The sequence below is a fragment of the Leuresthes tenuis genome, unplaced genomic scaffold (assembly GCF_036924035.1).
Source record: "Leuresthes tenuis unplaced genomic scaffold, fLeuTen1.0.hap1 SCAF_5, whole genome shotgun sequence".
NCBI classification, from domain to species: Eukaryota; Metazoa; Chordata; class Actinopteri; order Atheriniformes; family Atherinopsidae; genus Leuresthes; species Leuresthes tenuis.
Genome location: NW_027325359.1, coordinates 34,023,587 through 34,040,998, shown reverse-complemented (window position 1 = coordinate 34,040,998; position 17,412 = coordinate 34,023,587). Strand labels below are relative to the sequence as shown.

General features: G+C 39.5%; 15 non-coding genes across 15 annotated transcripts; all 15 read right to left on the bottom strand.

The window, feature by feature from the left end:
• Positions 1-3,040: 3,040 nt before the first annotated feature.
• On the bottom strand, positions 3,041-3,111 carry trnag-gcc (transfer RNA glycine (anticodon GCC)). Its single transcript has one exon. It is a non-coding gene; the product is annotated as a tRNA-Gly (tRNA).
• Positions 3,112-3,390: 279 nt separating this feature from the next.
• trnag-gcc (transfer RNA glycine (anticodon GCC)) lies at positions 3,391-3,461 on the bottom strand. Its single transcript has one exon. It is a non-coding gene; the product is annotated as a tRNA-Gly (tRNA).
• A 279-nt stretch (positions 3,462-3,740) lies between these two features.
• On the bottom strand, positions 3,741-3,811 carry trnag-gcc (transfer RNA glycine (anticodon GCC)). Its single transcript has one exon. It is a non-coding gene; the product is annotated as a tRNA-Gly (tRNA).
• Positions 3,812-4,984: 1,173 nt separating this feature from the next.
• On the bottom strand, positions 4,985-5,055 carry trnag-gcc (transfer RNA glycine (anticodon GCC)). Its single transcript has one exon. It is a non-coding gene; the product is annotated as a tRNA-Gly (tRNA).
• Positions 5,056-5,878: 823 nt separating this feature from the next.
• On the bottom strand, positions 5,879-5,949 carry trnag-gcc (transfer RNA glycine (anticodon GCC)). The gene has a single exon. It is a non-coding gene; the product is annotated as a tRNA-Gly (tRNA).
• Positions 5,950-6,784: 835 nt separating this feature from the next.
• On the bottom strand, positions 6,785-6,855 carry trnag-gcc (transfer RNA glycine (anticodon GCC)). The gene has a single exon. It is a non-coding gene; the product is annotated as a tRNA-Gly (tRNA).
• Positions 6,856-7,485: 630 nt separating this feature from the next.
• trnag-gcc (transfer RNA glycine (anticodon GCC)) lies at positions 7,486-7,556 on the bottom strand. Its single transcript has one exon. It is a non-coding gene; the product is annotated as a tRNA-Gly (tRNA).
• A 1,524-nt stretch (positions 7,557-9,080) lies between these two features.
• Positions 9,081-9,151, bottom strand: trnag-gcc (transfer RNA glycine (anticodon GCC)). Its single transcript has one exon. It is a non-coding gene; the product is annotated as a tRNA-Gly (tRNA).
• Positions 9,152-9,974: 823 nt separating this feature from the next.
• On the bottom strand, positions 9,975-10,045 carry trnag-gcc (transfer RNA glycine (anticodon GCC)). Its single transcript has one exon. It is a non-coding gene; the product is annotated as a tRNA-Gly (tRNA).
• Positions 10,046-10,880: 835 nt separating this feature from the next.
• On the bottom strand, positions 10,881-10,951 carry trnag-gcc (transfer RNA glycine (anticodon GCC)). The gene has a single exon. It is a non-coding gene; the product is annotated as a tRNA-Gly (tRNA).
• Positions 10,952-11,581: 630 nt separating this feature from the next.
• trnag-gcc (transfer RNA glycine (anticodon GCC)) lies at positions 11,582-11,652 on the bottom strand. The gene has a single exon. It is a non-coding gene; the product is annotated as a tRNA-Gly (tRNA).
• Positions 11,653-13,876: 2,224 nt separating this feature from the next.
• Positions 13,877-13,947, bottom strand: trnag-gcc (transfer RNA glycine (anticodon GCC)). Its single transcript has one exon. It is a non-coding gene; the product is annotated as a tRNA-Gly (tRNA).
• Positions 13,948-15,121: 1,174 nt separating this feature from the next.
• Positions 15,122-15,192, bottom strand: trnag-gcc (transfer RNA glycine (anticodon GCC)). The gene has a single exon. It is a non-coding gene; the product is annotated as a tRNA-Gly (tRNA).
• Positions 15,193-16,366: 1,174 nt separating this feature from the next.
• trnag-gcc (transfer RNA glycine (anticodon GCC)) lies at positions 16,367-16,437 on the bottom strand. The gene has a single exon. It is a non-coding gene; the product is annotated as a tRNA-Gly (tRNA).
• A 486-nt stretch (positions 16,438-16,923) lies between these two features.
• Positions 16,924-16,994, bottom strand: trnag-gcc (transfer RNA glycine (anticodon GCC)). Its single transcript has one exon. It is a non-coding gene; the product is annotated as a tRNA-Gly (tRNA).
• Positions 16,995-17,412: the final 418 nt, after the last annotated feature.

Below are 17,412 nucleotides of genomic sequence, written 5' to 3'. Positions count from 1 at the left end.
ATCACGACTTTTATGTTTGTGACACATAAGAACGGGAAAGTATACCTGCATTGGCCGGGAATCGGACCCGGGTCTCCCGCGTGGCAGGCGAGAATTCTACCACTGAATCACCAATTCTCACAAAAGTGTTAATTTTCCAATTTTTTTTTTTCTTGGCATTTTCTCCATCCTTTTCTCATATTCTTATAGGGGAGATGTTTATACAAATGCTTAGAAAACAAAAAGTTATTGATACTTTTTTCCCCTTATCTCTTTTTCTTACCTTAATGAATAGTCTACTGCTCTGCTATCTACGAACCCAATATCAAGTGAGAAACCGTGGGACGACTCACTGACCATCCTCACATCCATCACGACTTTTATGTTTGTGACACATAAGAACGGTAAAGTATATCTGTATTGGCCGGGATATCAGACCCGGGTCTCCCGCGTGGCAGGCGAGAATTCTACCACTGAACCACCAATGCTTACAAAACTGTTAATTTTCCAACTTTTTTTTTTTCTTGGCACTTTCTCCATCCTTTTCTTATATTCTGTTAGGGGAGATGTTTATACAAATGCTTAGAAAACAAAAAGTTATTGATACTTTTTTCCCCTTATCTCTTTTTCTTACCTTAATGAATAGTCTACTGCTCTGCTATCTACGAACCCAATATCAAGTGAGAAACCGTGGGACGACTCACTGACCATCCTCACATCCATCACGACTTTTATGTTTGTGACACATAAGAACGGTAAAGTATATCTGTATTGGTCGGGAATCAGACCCGGGTCTCCCGCGTGGCAGGCGAGAATTCTACCACTGAACCACCAATGCTTACAAAACTGTTAATTTTCCAACTTTTTTTTTTTCTTGGCACTTTCTCCATCCTTTTCTTATATTCTGTTAGGGGAGATGTTTATACAAATGCTTAGAAAACAAAAAGTTATTGATACTTTTTTCCCCTTATCTCTTTTTCTTACCTTAATGAATAGTCTACTGCTCTGCTATCTACGAACCCAATATCAAGTGAGAAACCGTGGGACGACTCACTGACCATCCTCACATCCATCACGACTTTTATGTTTGTGACACATAAGAACGGTAAAGTATATCTGTATTGGCCGGGAATCAGACCCGGGTCTCCCGCGTGGCAGGCGAGAATTCTACCACTGAACCACCAATGCTTACAAAACTGTTAATTTTCCAACTTTTTTTTTTTCTTGGCACTTTCTCCATCCTTTTCTTATATTCTGTTAGGGGAGATGTTCATACAAATGCTTAGAAAACATAAAGTTATTGATACTTTTTTCACCTTTTCTCTTTTTCTTACCTTAATGAGTAGTCTACAGACTCCGCAATCTACGAACCCAGTATCAAGTGAGAAACCGTGGGACGACTCACTGACCATCCTCACATCCATCACGACTTTTATGTTTGTGACACATAAGAACGGGATAGTCTACCTGCATTGGCCGGGAATCAGACCCGGGTCTCCCGCGTGGCAGGCGAGAATTCTACCACTGAACGACCAATGCTCACAAAAGTGTTAATTTTCCAATTTTTTTTTCCTTGGCATTTTCTCCATCCTTTTCTCATTTTCTGTTAGGGGAGATGTTTATACAAATGCTTAGAAAACAAAAAGTTATTGATACTTTTTTCCCCTTATCTCTTTTTCTTACCTCAATGAATAGTCTAAAGACTGCGCTATCTACGAACCCAGTATCAAGTGAGAAACCGTGGGACGACTCACTGACCATCCTCACATCCATCACGACTTTTATGTTTGTGACACATAAGAACGGCATAGTATACCTGCATTGGCCAGGAATCGGACCCGGGTCTCCCGCGTGGCAGGCGAGAATTCTACCACTGAACGACCAATGCTCACAAAAGTGTTAATTTTCCAATTTTTTTTTTTCTTGGCATTTTCTCCATCCTTTTCTCATTTTCTGTTAGGGGAGATGTTTATACAAATGCTTAGAAAACATAAAGTTATTGATAGTTTTTTCCCCTTATCTCTTTTTCTTACCTCAATGAATAGTCTAAAGACTACGCTATCTACGAACCCAGTATCAAGTGAGAAACCGTGGGACGACTCACTGACCATCCTCACATCCATCACGACTTTTATGTTTGTGACACATAAGAACGGCATAGTATACCTGCATTGGCCGGGAATCGGACCCCGGTCTCCCGCGTGGCAGGCGAGAATTCTACCACTGAACCACCAATGCTTACAAAAGTGTTAATTTTCCAACTTTTTTTTTTTCTTGGCACTTTCTCCATCCTTTTCTCATATTCTGTTAGGGGAGATGGTTATACAAATGCTTAGAAAACATAAAGTTATTGATACTTTTTTCACCTTTTCTCTTTTTCTTACCTTAATGAATAGTCTACTGCTCTGCTATCTACGAACCCAATATCAAGTGAGAAACCGTGGGACGACTCACTGACCATCCTCACATCCATCACGACTTTAAGGTCAGTGACACATAAGAACAGTAAGTTACATCTGTACTGGCCAGGAACTGGACCCGGGTCTGTCAAATGGGAGGCAAGAATTCTACCACTGAACCACCAATGTTTACAAGATTGTGGATTTACCAACTTTTTTTTCTTCTATCCTTTTCTCATATTGTGTTAGGGGAGATGTTTGTACAAATGATTAGAAAACAAGAAGTCATTGATATGTTTTTTTCTGTCTTTTGAATAGCCTCCAGACTATTCAAACACTGTCCCCCACATGGCAGGCAAGAATTCTACCACTGAACCACCAATGCTTACAATAGTGTTAATTTTCAAACTTTTTTTTCTTGGCACTTTCTCCATCCTTTTCTCATATTCTGTTAGGGGAAATGTTTATACAAATGCTTAGAAAACATAAAGTTATTGATACTTTTTTGACCTTTTCTCTTTTTCTTACCTTAATGAATAGTCTACAGACTCTGCAATCTACGAACCCAGTATCAAGTGAGAAACCGTGGGACGACTCACTGACCATCCTCACATCCATCACGACTTTCATGTTTGTGAAACATAAGAACGGTAAAGTATACCTGCATTGGCCGGGAATCGGACCCAGGTCTCCCGCGTGGCAGGCGAGAATTCTACCACTGAACCACCAATGCTTACAAAACTGTTAATTTTCCAACTTTTTTTTTTTCTTGGCACCTTCTCCATCCTTTTCTCATATTCTGTTAGGGGAGATGTGTATACAAATGCTTAGAAAACATAAAGTTATTGATACTTTTTTCCCCTTATCTCTTTTTCTTACCTTTATGAATAGTCTACTGCTCTGCTATCTACGAACCCAATATCAAGTGAGAAACCGTGGGACGACTCACTGACCATCCTCACATCCATCACGACTTTTATGTTTGTGACACATAAGAACGGCATAGTATACCTGCATTGGCCGGGAATCGGACCCGGGTCTCCCGCGTGGCAGGCGAGAATTCTACCACTGAACCACCAATGCTTACAAAAGTGTTAATTTTCCAACTTTTTTTTTTTCTTGGCACCTTCTCCATCCTTTTCTCATATTCTGTTAGGGGAGATGTGTATACAAATGCTTAGAAAACATAAAGTTATTGATACTTTTTTCCCCTTATCTCTTTTTCTTACCTTAATGAATAGTCTACTGCTCTGCTATCTACGAACCCAATATCAAGTGAGAAACCGTGGGACGACTCACTGACCATCCTCACATCCATCACGACTTTTATGTTTGTGACACATAAGAACGGCATAGTATACCTGCATTGGCCGGGAATCGGACCCGGGTCTCCCGCGTGGCAGGCGAGAATTCTACCACTGAACCACCAATGCTTACAAAAGTGTTAATTTTCCAACTTTTTTTTTTTCTTGGCACCTTCTCCATCCTTTTCTCATATTCTGTTAGGGGAGATGTGTATACAAATGCTTAGAAAACATAAAGTTATTGATACTTTTTTCACCTTTTCTCTTTTTCTTACCTTAACGAATAGTCTACTGCTCTGCTATCTACGAACCCAATATCAAGTGAGAAACCGTGGGACGACTCACTGACCATCCTCACATCCATCACGACTTTAAGGTCAGTGACACATAAGAACAGTAAGTTACATCTGTACTGGCCAGGAACTGGACCCGGGTCTGTCAAATGGGAGGCAAGAATTCTACCACTGAACCACCAATGTTTACAAGATTGTGGATTTACCAACTTTTTTTTCTTCTATCCTTTTCTCATATTGTGTTAGGGGAGATGTTTGTACAAATGATTAGAAAACAAGAAGTCATTGATATGTTTTTTTCTGTCTTTTGAATAGTCTCCAGACTATTCAAACACTGTCCCCCACATGGCAGGCAAGAATTCTACCACTGAACCACCAATGCTTACAATAGTGTTAATTTTCCAACTTTTTTTTCTTGGCACTTTCTCCATCCTTTTCTCATATTCTGTTAGGGGAAATGTTTATACAAATGCTTAGAAAACATAAAGTTATTGATACTTTTTTGACCTTTTCTCTTTTTCTTACCTTAATGAATAGTCTACAGACTCTGCAATCTACGAACCCAGTATCAAGTGAGAAACCGTGGGACGACTCACTGACCATCCTCACATCCATCACGACTTTCATGTTTGTGAAACATAAGAACGGTAAAGTATACCTGCATTGGCCGGGAATCAGACCCAGGTCTCCCGCGTGGCAGGCGAGAATTCTACCACTGAACCACCAATGCTTACAAAAGTGTTAATTTTCCAACTTTTTTTTTTTCTTGGCACCTTCTCCATCCTTTTCTCATATTCTGTTAGGGGAGATGTGTATACAAATGCTTAGAAAACATAAAGTTATTGATACTTTTTTCCCCTTATCTCTTTTTCTTACCTTAATGAATAGTCTACTGCTCTGCTATCTACGAACCCAATATCAAGTGAGAAACCGTGGGACGACTCACTGACCATCCTCACATCCATCACGACTTTTATGTTTGTGACACATAAGAACGGCATAGTATACCTGTATTGGCCGGGAATCGGACCCGGGTCTCCCGCGTGGCAGGCGAGAATTCTACCACTGAACCACCAATGCTTACAAAAGTGTTAATTTTCCAACTTTTTTTTTTTCTTGGCACCTTCTCCATCCTTTTCTCATATTCTGTTAGGGGAGATGTGTATACAAATGCTTAGAAAACATAAAGTTATTGATACTTTTTTCACCTTTTCTCTTTTTCTTACCTTAACGAATAGTCTACTGCTCTGCTATCTACGAACCCAATATCAAGTGAGAAACCGTGGGACGACTCACTGACCATCCTCACATCCATCACGACTTTAAGGTCAGTGACACATAAGAACAGTAAGTTACATCTGTACTGGCCAGGAACTGGACCCGGGTCTGTCAAATGGGAGGCAAGAATTCTACCACTGAACCACCAATGTTTACAAGATTGTGGATTTACCAACTTTTTTTTCTTCTATCCTTTTCTCATATTGTGTTAGGGGAGATGTTTGTACAAATGATTAGAAAACAAGAAGTCATTGATATGTTTTTTTCTGTCTTTTGAATAGTCTCCAGACTATTCAAACACTGTCCCCCACATGGCAGGCAAGAATTCTACCACTGAACCACCAATGCTTACAATAGTGTTAATTTTCCAACTTTTTTTTCTTGGCACTTTCTCCATCCTTTTCTCATATTCTGTTAGGGGAAATGTTTATACAAATGCTTAGAAAACATAAAGTTATTGATACTTTTTTGACCTTTTCTCTTTTTCTTACCTTAATGAATAGTCTACAGACTCTGCAATCTACGAACCCAGTATCAAGTGAGAAACCGTGGGACGACTCACTGACCATCCTCACATCCATCACGACTTTCATGTTTGTGAAACATAAGAACGGTAAAGTATACCTGCATTGGCCGGGAATCGGACCCAGGTCTCCCGCGTGGCAGGCGAGAATTCTACCACTGAACCACCAATGCTTACAAAAGTGTTAATTTTCCAACTTTTTTTTTTTCTTGGCACCTTCTCCATCCTTTTCTCATATTGTGTTAGGGGAGATGTTTGTACAAATGATTAGAAAACAAGAAGTCATTGATATGTTTTTTTCTGTCTTTTGAATAGTCTCCAGACTATTCAAACACTGTCCCCCACATGGCAGGCAAGAATTCTACCACTGAACCACCAATGCTTACAATAGTGTTAATTTTCCAACTTTTTTTTCTTGGCACTTTCTCCATCCTTTTCTCATATTCTGTTAGGGGAGATGTTTATACAAATGCTTTGAAAACAAAAAGTTATTGATAGTTTTTTCCCCTTATCTCTTTTTCTTACCTCAATGAATAGTCTACAGACTACGCTATCTACGAACCCAGTATCAAGTGAGAAACCGTGGGATGACTCACTGACCATCCTCACATCCATCACGACTTTTATGTTTGTGACACATAAGAACGGGAAAGTATACCTGCATTGGCCGGGAATCGGACCCGGGTCTCCCGCGTGGCAGGCGAGAATTCTACCACTGAATCACCAATTCTCACAAAAGTGTTAATTTTCCAATTTTTTTTTTTCTTGGCATTTTCTCCATCCTTTTCTCATATTCTTATAGGGGAGATGTTTATACAAATGCTTAGAAAACAAAAAGTTATTGATACTTTTTTCCCCTTATCTCTTTTTCTTACCTTAATGAATAGTCTACTGCTCTGCTATCTACGAACCCAATATCAAGTGAGAAACCGTGGGACGACTCACTGACCATCCTCACATCCATCACGACTTTTATGTTTGTGACACATAAGAACGGGATAGTATACCTGCATTGGCCGGGAATTGGACCCGGGTCTCCCGCGTGGCAGGCGAGAATTCTACCACTGAACCACCAATGCTCACAAAAGTGTTAATTTTCCAATTTTTTTTTTTTCTTGGCATTTTCTCCATCCTTTTCTCATATTCTTATAGGGGAGATGTTTATACAAATGCTTAGAAAACATAAAGTTATTGATACTTTTTTCCCCTTATCTCTTTTTCTTACCTCAATGAATAGTCTACAGACTACGCTATCTACGAACCCAATATCAAGTGAGAAACCGTGGGACGACTCACTGACCATCCTCACATCCATCACGACTTTTATGTTTGTGACACATAAGAACGGGAAAGTATACCTGCATTGGCCGGGAATCGGACCCGGGTCTCCCGCGTGGCAGGCGAGAATTCTACCACTGAATGACCAATGCTCACAAAAGTGTTAATTTTCCAATTTTTTTTTTTCTTGGCATTTTCTCCATCCTTTTCTCATTTTCTGTTAGGGGAGATGTTTATACAAATGCTTAGAAAACATAAAGTTATTGATAGTTTTTTCCCCTTATCTCTTTTTCTTACCTCAATGAATAGTCTAAAGACTACGCTATCTACGAACCCAATATCAAGTGAGAAACCGTGGGACGACTCACTGACCATCCTCACATCCATCACGACTTTTATGTTTGTGACACATAAGAACGGCATAGTATACCTGCATTGGCCGGGAATCGGACCCGGGTCTCCCGCGTGGCAGGCGAGAATTCTACCACTGAACCACCAATGCTCACAAAAGTGTAAATTTTCCAATTTTTTTTTTTTCTTGGCATTTTCTCCATCCTTTTCTCATATTCTGTTAGGGGAGATGTTTATACAAATGCTTAGAAAACATAAAGTTATTGATACTTTTTTGACCTTTTCTCTTTTTCTTACCTTAATGAATAGTCTACAGACTCTGCAATCTACGAACCCAGTATCAAGTGAGAAACCGTGGGACGACTCACTGACCATCCTCACATCCATCACGACTTTCATGTTTGTGAAACATAAGAACGGGATAGTATACCTGCATTGGCCGGGAATCGGACCCCGGTCTCCCGCGTGGCAGGCGAGAATTCTACCACTGAACCACCAATGCTCACGAAAGTGTTAATTTTCCAATTTTTTTTTTTTCTTGGCATTTTCTCCATCCTTTTCTCATATTCTGTTAGGGGAGATGTTTATACAAATGCTTAGAAAACATAAAGTTATTGATACTTTTTTCACCTTTTCTCTTTTTCTTACCTTAATGAATAGTCTACTGCTCTGCTATCTACGAACCCAATATCAAGTGAGAAACCGTGGGACGACTCACTGACCATCCTCACATCCATCACGACTTTAAGGTCAGTGACACATAAGAACAGTAAGTTACATCTGTACTGGCCAGGAACTGGACCCGGGTCTGTCAAATGGGAGGCAAGAATTCTACCACTGAACCACCAATGTTTACAAGATTGTGGATTTACCAACTTTTTTTTCTTCTATCCTTTTCTCATATTGTGTTAGGGGAGATGTTTGTACAAATGATTAGAAAACAAGAAGTCATTGATATGTTTTTTTCTGTCTTTTGAATAGTCTCCAGACTATTCAAACACTGTCCCCCACATGGCAGGCAAGAATTCTACCACTGAACCACCAATGCTTACAATAGTGTTAATTTTCCAACTTTTTTTTCTTGGCACTTTCTCCATCCTTTTCTCATATTCTGTTAGGGGAAATGTTTATACAAATGCTTAGAAAACATAAAGTTATTGATACTTTTTTGACCTTTTCTCTTTTTCTTACCTTAATGAATAGTCTACAGACTCTGCAATCTACGAACCCAGTATCAAGTGAGAAACCGTGGGACGACTCACTGACCATCCTCACATCCATCACGACTTTCATGTTTGTGAAACATAAGAACGGTAAAGTATACCTGCATTGGCCGGGAATCAGACCCAGGTCTCCCGCGTGGCAGGCGAGAATTCTACCACTGAACCACCAATGCTTACAAAAGTGTTAATTTTCCAACTTTTTTTTTTTCTTGGCACCTTCTCCATCCTTTTCTCATATTCTGTTAGGGGAGATGTGTATACAAATGCTTAGAAAACATAAAGTTATTGATACTTTTTTCCCCTTATCTCTTTTTCTTACCTTAATGAATAGTCTACTGCTCTGCTATCTACGAACCCAATATCAAGTGAGAAACCGTGGGACGACTCACTGACCATCCTCACATCCATCACGACTTTTATGTTTGTGACACATAAGAACGGCATAGTATACCTGTATTGGCCGGGAATCGGACCCGGGTCTCCCGCGTGGCAGGCGAGAATTCTACCACTGAACCACCAATGCTTACAAAAGTGTTAATTTTCCAACTTTTTTTTTTTCTTGGCACCTTCTCCATCCTTTTCTCATATTCTGTTAGGGGAGATGTGTATACAAATGCTTAGAAAACATAAAGTTATTGATACTTTTTTCACCTTTTCTCTTTTTCTTACCTTAACGAATAGTCTACTGCTCTGCTATCTACGAACCCAATATCAAGTGAGAAACCGTGGGACGACTCACTGACCATCCTCACATCCATCACGACTTTAAGGTCAGTGACACATAAGAACAGTAAGTTACATCTGTACTGGCCAGGAACTGGACCCGGGTCTGTCAAATGGGAGGCAAGAATTCTACCACTGAACCACCAATGTTTACAAGATTGTGGATTTACCAACTTTTTTTTCTTCTATCCTTTTCTCATATTGTGTTAGGGGAGATGTTTGTACAAATGATTAGAAAACAAGAAGTCATTGATATGTTTTTTTCTGTCTTTTGAATAGTCTCCAGACTATTCAAACACTGTCCCCCACATGGCAGGCAAGAATTCTACCACTGAACCACCAATGCTTACAATAGTGTTAATTTTCCAACTTTTTTTTCTTGGCACTTTCTCCATCCTTTTCTCATATTCTGTTAGGGGAAATGTTTATACAAATGCTTAGAAAACATAAAGTTATTGATACTTTTTTGACCTTTTCTCTTTTTCTTACCTTAATGAATAGTCTACAGACTCTGCAATCTACGAACCCAGTATCAAGTGAGAAACCGTGGGACGACTCACTGACCATCCTCACATCCATCACGACTTTCATGTTTGTGAAACATAAGAACGGTAAAGTATACCTGCATTGGCCGGGAATCGGACCCAGGTCTCCCGCGTGGCAGGCGAGAATTCTACCACTGAACCACCAATGCTTACAAAAGTGTTAATTTTCCAACTTTTTTTTTTTCTTGGCACCTTCTCCATCCTTTTCTCATATTGTGTTAGGGGAGATGTTTGTACAAATGATTAGAAAACAAGAAGTCATTGATATGTTTTTTTCTGTCTTTTGAATAGTCTCCAGACTATTCAAACACTGTCCCCCACATGGCAGGCAAGAATTCTACCACTGAACCACCAATGCTTACAATAGTGTTAATTTTCCAACTTTTTTTTCTTGGCACTTTCTCCATCCTTTTCTCATATTCTGTTAGGGGAGATGTTTATACAAATGCTTTGAAAACAAAAAGTTATTGATAGTTTTTTCCCCTTATCTCTTTTTCTTACCTCAATGAATAGTCTACAGACTACGCTATCTACGAACCCAGTATCAAGTGAGAAACCGTGGGATGACTCACTGACCATCCTCACATCCATCACGACTTTTATGTTTGTGACACATAAGAACGGGAAAGTATACCTGCATTGGCCGGGAATCGGACCCGGGTCTCCCGCGTGGCAGGCGAGAATTCTACCACTGAATCACCAATTCTCACAAAAGTGTTAATTTTCCAATTTTTTTTTTTCTTGGCATTTTCTCCATCCTTTTCTCATATTCTTATAGGGGAGATGTTTATACAAATGCTTAGAAAACAAAAAGTTATTGATACTTTTTTCCCCTTATCTCTTTTTCTTACCTTAATGAATAGTCTACTGCTCTGCTATCTACGAACCCAATATCAAGTGAGAAACCGTGGGACGACTCACTGACCATCCTCACATCCATCACGACTTTTATGTTTGTGACACATAAGAACGGGATAGTATACCTGCATTGGCCGGGAATTGGACCCGGGTCTCCCGCGTGGCAGGCGAGAATTCTACCACTGAACCACCAATGCTCACAAAAGTGTTAATTTTCCAATTTTTTTTTTTTCTTGGCATTTTCTCCATCCTTTTCTCATATTCTTATAGGGGAGATGTTTATACAAATGCTTAGAAAACATAAAGTTATTGATACTTTTTTCCCCTTATCTCTTTTTCTTACCTCAATGAATAGTCTACAGACTACGCTATCTACGAACCCAATATCAAGTGAGAAACCGTGGGACGACTCACTGACCATCCTCACATCCATCACGACTTTTATGTTTGTGACACATAAGAACGGGAAAGTATACCTGCATTGGCCGGGAATCGGACCCGGGTCTCCCGCGTGGCAGGCGAGAATTCTACCACTGAATGACCAATGCTCACAAAAGTGTTAATTTTCCAATTTTTTTTTTTCTTGGCATTTTCTCCATCCTTTTCTCATTTTCTGTTAGGGGAGATGTTTATACAAATGCTTAGAAAACATAAAGTTATTGATAGTTTTTTCCCCTTATCTCTTTTTCTTACCTCAATGAATAGTCTAAAGACTACGCTATCTACGAACCCAATATCAAGTGAGAAACCGTGGGACGACTCACTGACCATCCTCACATCCATCACGACTTTTATGTTTGTGACACATAAGAACGGCATAGTATACCTGCATTGGCCGGGAATCGGACCCGGGTCTCCCGCGTGGCAGGCGAGAATTCTACCACTGAACCACCAATGCTCACAAAAGTGTAAATTTTCCAATTTTTTTTTTTTCTTGGCATTTTCTCCATCCTTTTCTCATATTCTGTTAGGGGAGATGTTTATACAAATGCTTAGAAAACATAAAGTTATTGATACTTTTTTGACCTTTTCTCTTTTTCTTACCTTAATGAATAGTCTACAGACTCTGCAATCTACGAACCCAGTATCAAGTGAGAAACCGTGGGACGACTCACTGACCATCCTCACATCCATCACGACTTTCATGTTTGTGAAACATAAGAACGGGATAGTATACCTGCATTGGCCGGGAATCGGACCCCGGTCTCCCGCGTGGCAGGCGAGAATTCTACCACTGAACCACCAATGCTCACGAAAGTGTTAATTTTCCAATTTTTTTTTTTTCTTGGCATTTTCTCCATCCTTTTCTCATATTCTGTTAGGGGAGATGTTTATACAAATGCTTAGAAAACATAAAGTTATTGATACTTTTTTCACCTTTTCTCTTTTTCTTACCTTAATGAATAGTCTACTGCTCTGCTATCTACGAACCCAATATCAAGTGAGAAACCGTGGGATGACTCACTGACCATCCTCACATCCATCACGACTTTAAGGTCAGTGACACATAAGAACAGTAAGTTACATCTGTACTGGCCAGGAACTGGACCCGGGTCTGTCAAATGGGAGGCAAGAATTCTACCACTGAACCACCAATGTTTACAAGATTGTGGATTTACCAACTTTTTTTTCTTCTATCCTTTTCTCATATTGTGTTAGGGGAGATGTTTGTACAAATGATTAGAAAACAAGAAGTCATTGATATGTTTTTTTCTGTCTTTTGAATAGTCTCCAGACTATTCAAACACTGTCCCCCACATGGCAGGCAAGATTTCTACCACTGAACCACCAATGCTTACAATAGTGTTAATTTTCCAACTTTTTTTTCTTGGCACTTTCTCCATCCTTTTCTCATATTCTGTTAGGGGAGATGTTTATACAAATGCTTTGAAAACAAAAAGTTATTGATAGTTTTTTCCCCTTATCTCTTTTTCTTACCTCAATGAATAGTCTACAGACTACGCTATCTACGAACCCAGTATCAAGTGAGAAACCGTGGGACGACTCACTGACCATCTTCACATCCATCACGACTTTTATGTTTGTGACACATAAGAACGGTAAAGTATATCTGTATTGGCCGGGAATCAGACCCGGGTTTCCCGCGTGGCAGGCGAGAATTCTACCACTGAATCACCAATGCTCACAAAAGTGTTAATTTTCCAATTTTTTTTTTTCTTGGCATTTTCTCCATCCTTTTCTCATATTCTTATAGGGGAGATGTTTATACAAATGCTTAGAAAACAAAAAGTTATTGATACTTTTTTCCCCTTATCTCTTTTTCTTACCTTAATGAATAGTCTACTGCTCTGCTATCTACGAACCCAATATCAAGTGAGAAACCGTGGGACGACTCACTGACCATCTTCACATCCATCACGACTTTTATGTTTGTGACACATAAGAACGGTAAAGTATATCTGTATTGGCCGGGAATCAGACCCGGGTCTCCCGCGTGGCAGGCGAGAATTCTACCACTGAACGACCAATGCTCACAAAAGTGTTAATTTTCCAATTTTTTTTTTTTCTTGGCATTTTCTCCATCCTTTTCTCATATTTTTATAGGGGAGATGTTTATACAAATGCTTAGAAAACATAAAGTTATTGATACTTTTTTCCCCTTATCTCTTTTTCTTACCTCAATGAATAGTCTACAGACTACGCTATCTACGAACCCAATATCAAGTGAGAAACCGTGGGACGACTCACTGACCATCCTCACATCCATCACGACTTTTATGTTTGTGACACATAAGAACGGGAAAGTATACCTGCATTGGCCGGGAATCGGACCCGGGTCTCCCGCGTGGCAGGCGAGAATTCTACCACTGAATGACCAATGCTCACAAAAGTGTTAATTTTCCAATTTTTTTTTTTCTTGGCATTTTCTCCATCCTTTTCTCATTTTCTGTTAGGGGAGATGTTTATACAAATGCTTAGAAAACATAAAGTTATTGATAGTTTTTTCCCCTTATCTCTTTTTCTTACCTCAATGAATAGTCTAAAGACTACGCTATCTACGAACCCAATATCAAGTGAGAAACCGTGGGACGACTCACTGACCATCCTCACATCCATCACGACTTTTATGTTTGTGACACATAAGAACGGCATAGTATACCTGCATTGGCCGGGAATCGGACCCGGGTCTCCCGCGTGGCAGGCGAGAATTCTACCACTGAACCACCAATGCTCACAAAAGTGTAAATTTTCCAATTTTTTTTTTTTCTTGGCATTTTCTCCATCCTTTTCTCATATTCTGTTAGGGGAGATGTTTATACAAATGCTTAGAAAACATAAAGTTATTGATACTTTTTTGACCTTTTCTCTTTTTCTTACCTTAATGAATAGTCTACAGACTCTGCAATCTACGAACCCAGTATCAAGTGAGAAACCGTGGGACGACTCACTGACCATCCTCACATCCATCACGACTTTCATGTTTGTGAAACATAAGAACGGGATAGTATACCTGCATTGGCCGGGAATCGGACCCCGGTCTCCCGCGTGGCAGGCGAGAATTCTACCACTGAACCACCAATGCTCACAAAAGTGTTAATTTTCCAATTTTTTTTTTTTCTTGGCATTTTCTCCATCCTTTTCTCATATTCTGTTAGGGGAGATGTTTATACAAATGCTTAGAAAACATAAAGTTATTGATACTTTTTTCACCTTTTCTCTTTTTCTTACCTTAATGAATAGTCTACTGCTCTGCTATCTACGAACCCAATATCAAGTGAGAAACCGTGGGATGACTCACTGACCATCCTCACATCCATCACGACTTTAAGGTCAGTGACACATAAGAACAGTAAGTTACATCTGTACTGGCCAGGAACTGGACCCGGGTCTGTCAAATGGGAGGCAAGAATTCTACCACTGAACCACCAATGTTTACAAGATTGTGGATTTACCAACTTTTTTTTCTTCTATCCTTTTCTCATATTGTGTTAGGGGAGATGTTTGTACAAATGATTAGAAAACAAGAAGTCATTGATATGTTTTTTTCTGTCTTTTGAATAGTCTCCAGACTATTCAAACACTGTCCCCCACATGGCAGGCAAGAATTCTACCACTGAACCACCAATGCTTACAATAGTGTTAATTTTCCAACTTTTTTTTCTTGGCACTTTCTCCATCCTTTTCTCATATTCTGTTAGGGGAAATGTTTATACAAATGCTTAGAAAACATAAAGTTATTGATACTTTTTTGACCTTTTCTCTTTTTCTTACCTTAATGAATAGTCTACAGACTCTGCAATCTACGAACCCAGTATCAAGTGAGAAACCGTGGGACGACTCACTGACCATCCTCACATCCATCACGACTTTCATGTTTGTGAAACATAAGAACGGCATAGTATACCTGCATTGGCCGGGAATCGGACCCGGGTCTCCCGCGTGGCAGGCGAGAATTCTACCACTGAACCACCAATGCTCACAAAAGTGTAAATTTTCCAATTTTTTTTTTTTCTTGGCATTTTCTCCATCCTTTTCTCATATTCTGTTAGGGGAGATGTTTATACAAATGCTTAGAAAACATAAAGTTATTGATACTTTTTTGACCTTTTCTCTTTTTCTTACCTTAATGAATAGTCTACAGACTCTGCAATCTACGAACCCAGTATCAAGTGAGAAACCGTGGGACGACTCACTGACCATCCTCACATCCATCACGACTTTCATGTTTGTGAAACATAAGAACGGGATAGTATACCTGCATTGGCCGGGAATCGGACCCCGGTCTCCCGCGTGGCAGGCGAGAATTCTACCACTGAACCACCAATGCTCACAAAAGTGTTAATTTTCCAATTTTTTTTTTTTCTTGGCATTTTCTCCATCCTTTTCTCATATTCTGTTAGGGGAGATGTTTATACAAATGCTTAGAAAACATAAAGTTATTGATACTTTTTTCACCTTTTCTCTTTTTCTTACCTTAATGAATAGTCTACTGCTCTGCTATCTACGAACCCAATATCAAGTGAGAAACCGTGGGATGACTCACTGACCATCCTCACATCCATCACGACTTTAAGGTCAGTGACACATAAGAACAGTAAGTTACATCTGTACTGGCCAGGAACTGGACCCGGGTCTGTCAAATGGGAGGCAAGAATTCTACCACTGAACCACCAATGTTTACAAGATTGTGGATTTACCAACTTTTTTTTCTTCTATCCTTTTCTCATATTGTGTTAGGGGAGATGTTTGTACAAATGATTAGAAAACAAGAAGTCATTGATATGTTTTTTTCTGTCTTTTGAATAGTCTCCAGACTATTCAAACACTGTCCCCCACATGGCAGGCAAGAATTCTACCACTGAACCACCAATGCTTACAATAGTGTTAATTTTCCAACTTTTTTTTCTTGGCACTTTCTCCATCCTTTTCTCATATTCTGTTAGGGGAAATGTTTATACAAATGCTTAGAAAACATAAAGTTATTGATACTTTTTTGACCTTTTCTCTTTTTCTTACCTTAATGAATAGTCTACAGACTCTGCAATCTACGAACCCAGTATCAAGTGAGAAACCGTGGGACGACTCACTGACCATCCTCACATCCATCACGACTTTCATGTTTGTGAAACATAAGAACGGTAAAGTATACCTGCATTGGCCGGGAATCGGACCCAGGTCTCCCGCGTGGCAGGCGAGAATTCTACCACTGAACCACCAATGCTTACAAAAGTGTTAATTTTCCAACTTTTTTTTTTTCTTGGCACCTTCTCCATCCTTTTCTCATATTGTGTTAGGGGAGATGTTTGTACAAATGATTAGAAAACAAGAAGTCATTGATATGTTTTTTTCTGTCTTTTGAATAGTCTCCAGACTATTCAAACACTGTCCCCCACATGGCAGGCAAGAATTCTACCACTGAACCACCAATGCTTACAATAGTGTTAATTTTCCAACTTTTTTTTCTTGGCACTTTCTCCATCCTTTTCTCATATTCTGTTAGGGGAGATGTTTATACAAATGCTTTGAAAACAAAAAGTTATTGATAGTTTTTTCCCCTTATCTCTTTTTCTTACCTCAATGAATAGTCTACAGACTACGCTATCTACGAACCCAGTATCAAGTGAGAAACCGTGGGATGACTCACTGACCATCCTCACATCCATCACGACTTTTATGTTTGTGACATATAAGAACGGGATAGTATACCTGCATTGGCCGGGAATTGGACCCGGGTCTCCCGCGTGGCAGGCGAGAATTCTACCACTGAACCACCAATGCTCACAAAAGTGTTAATTTTCCAATTTTTTTTTTTTCTTGGCATTTTCTCCATCCTTTTCTCATATTCTTATAGGGGAGATGTTTATACAAATGCTTAGAAAACATAAAGTTATTGATACTTTTTTCCCCTTATCTCTTTTTCTTACCTCAATGAATAGTCTACAGACTACGCTATCTACGAACCCAATATCAAGTGAGAAACCGTGGGACGACTCACTGACCATCCTCACATCCATCACGACTTTTATGTTTGTGACACATAAGAACGGGAAAGTATACCTGCATTGGCCGGGAATCGGACCCGGGTCTCCCGCGTGGCAGGCGAGAATTCTACCACTGAATGACCAATGCTCACAAAAGTGTTAATTTTCCAATTTTTTTTTTTCTTGGCATTTTCTCCATCCTTTTCTCATTTTCT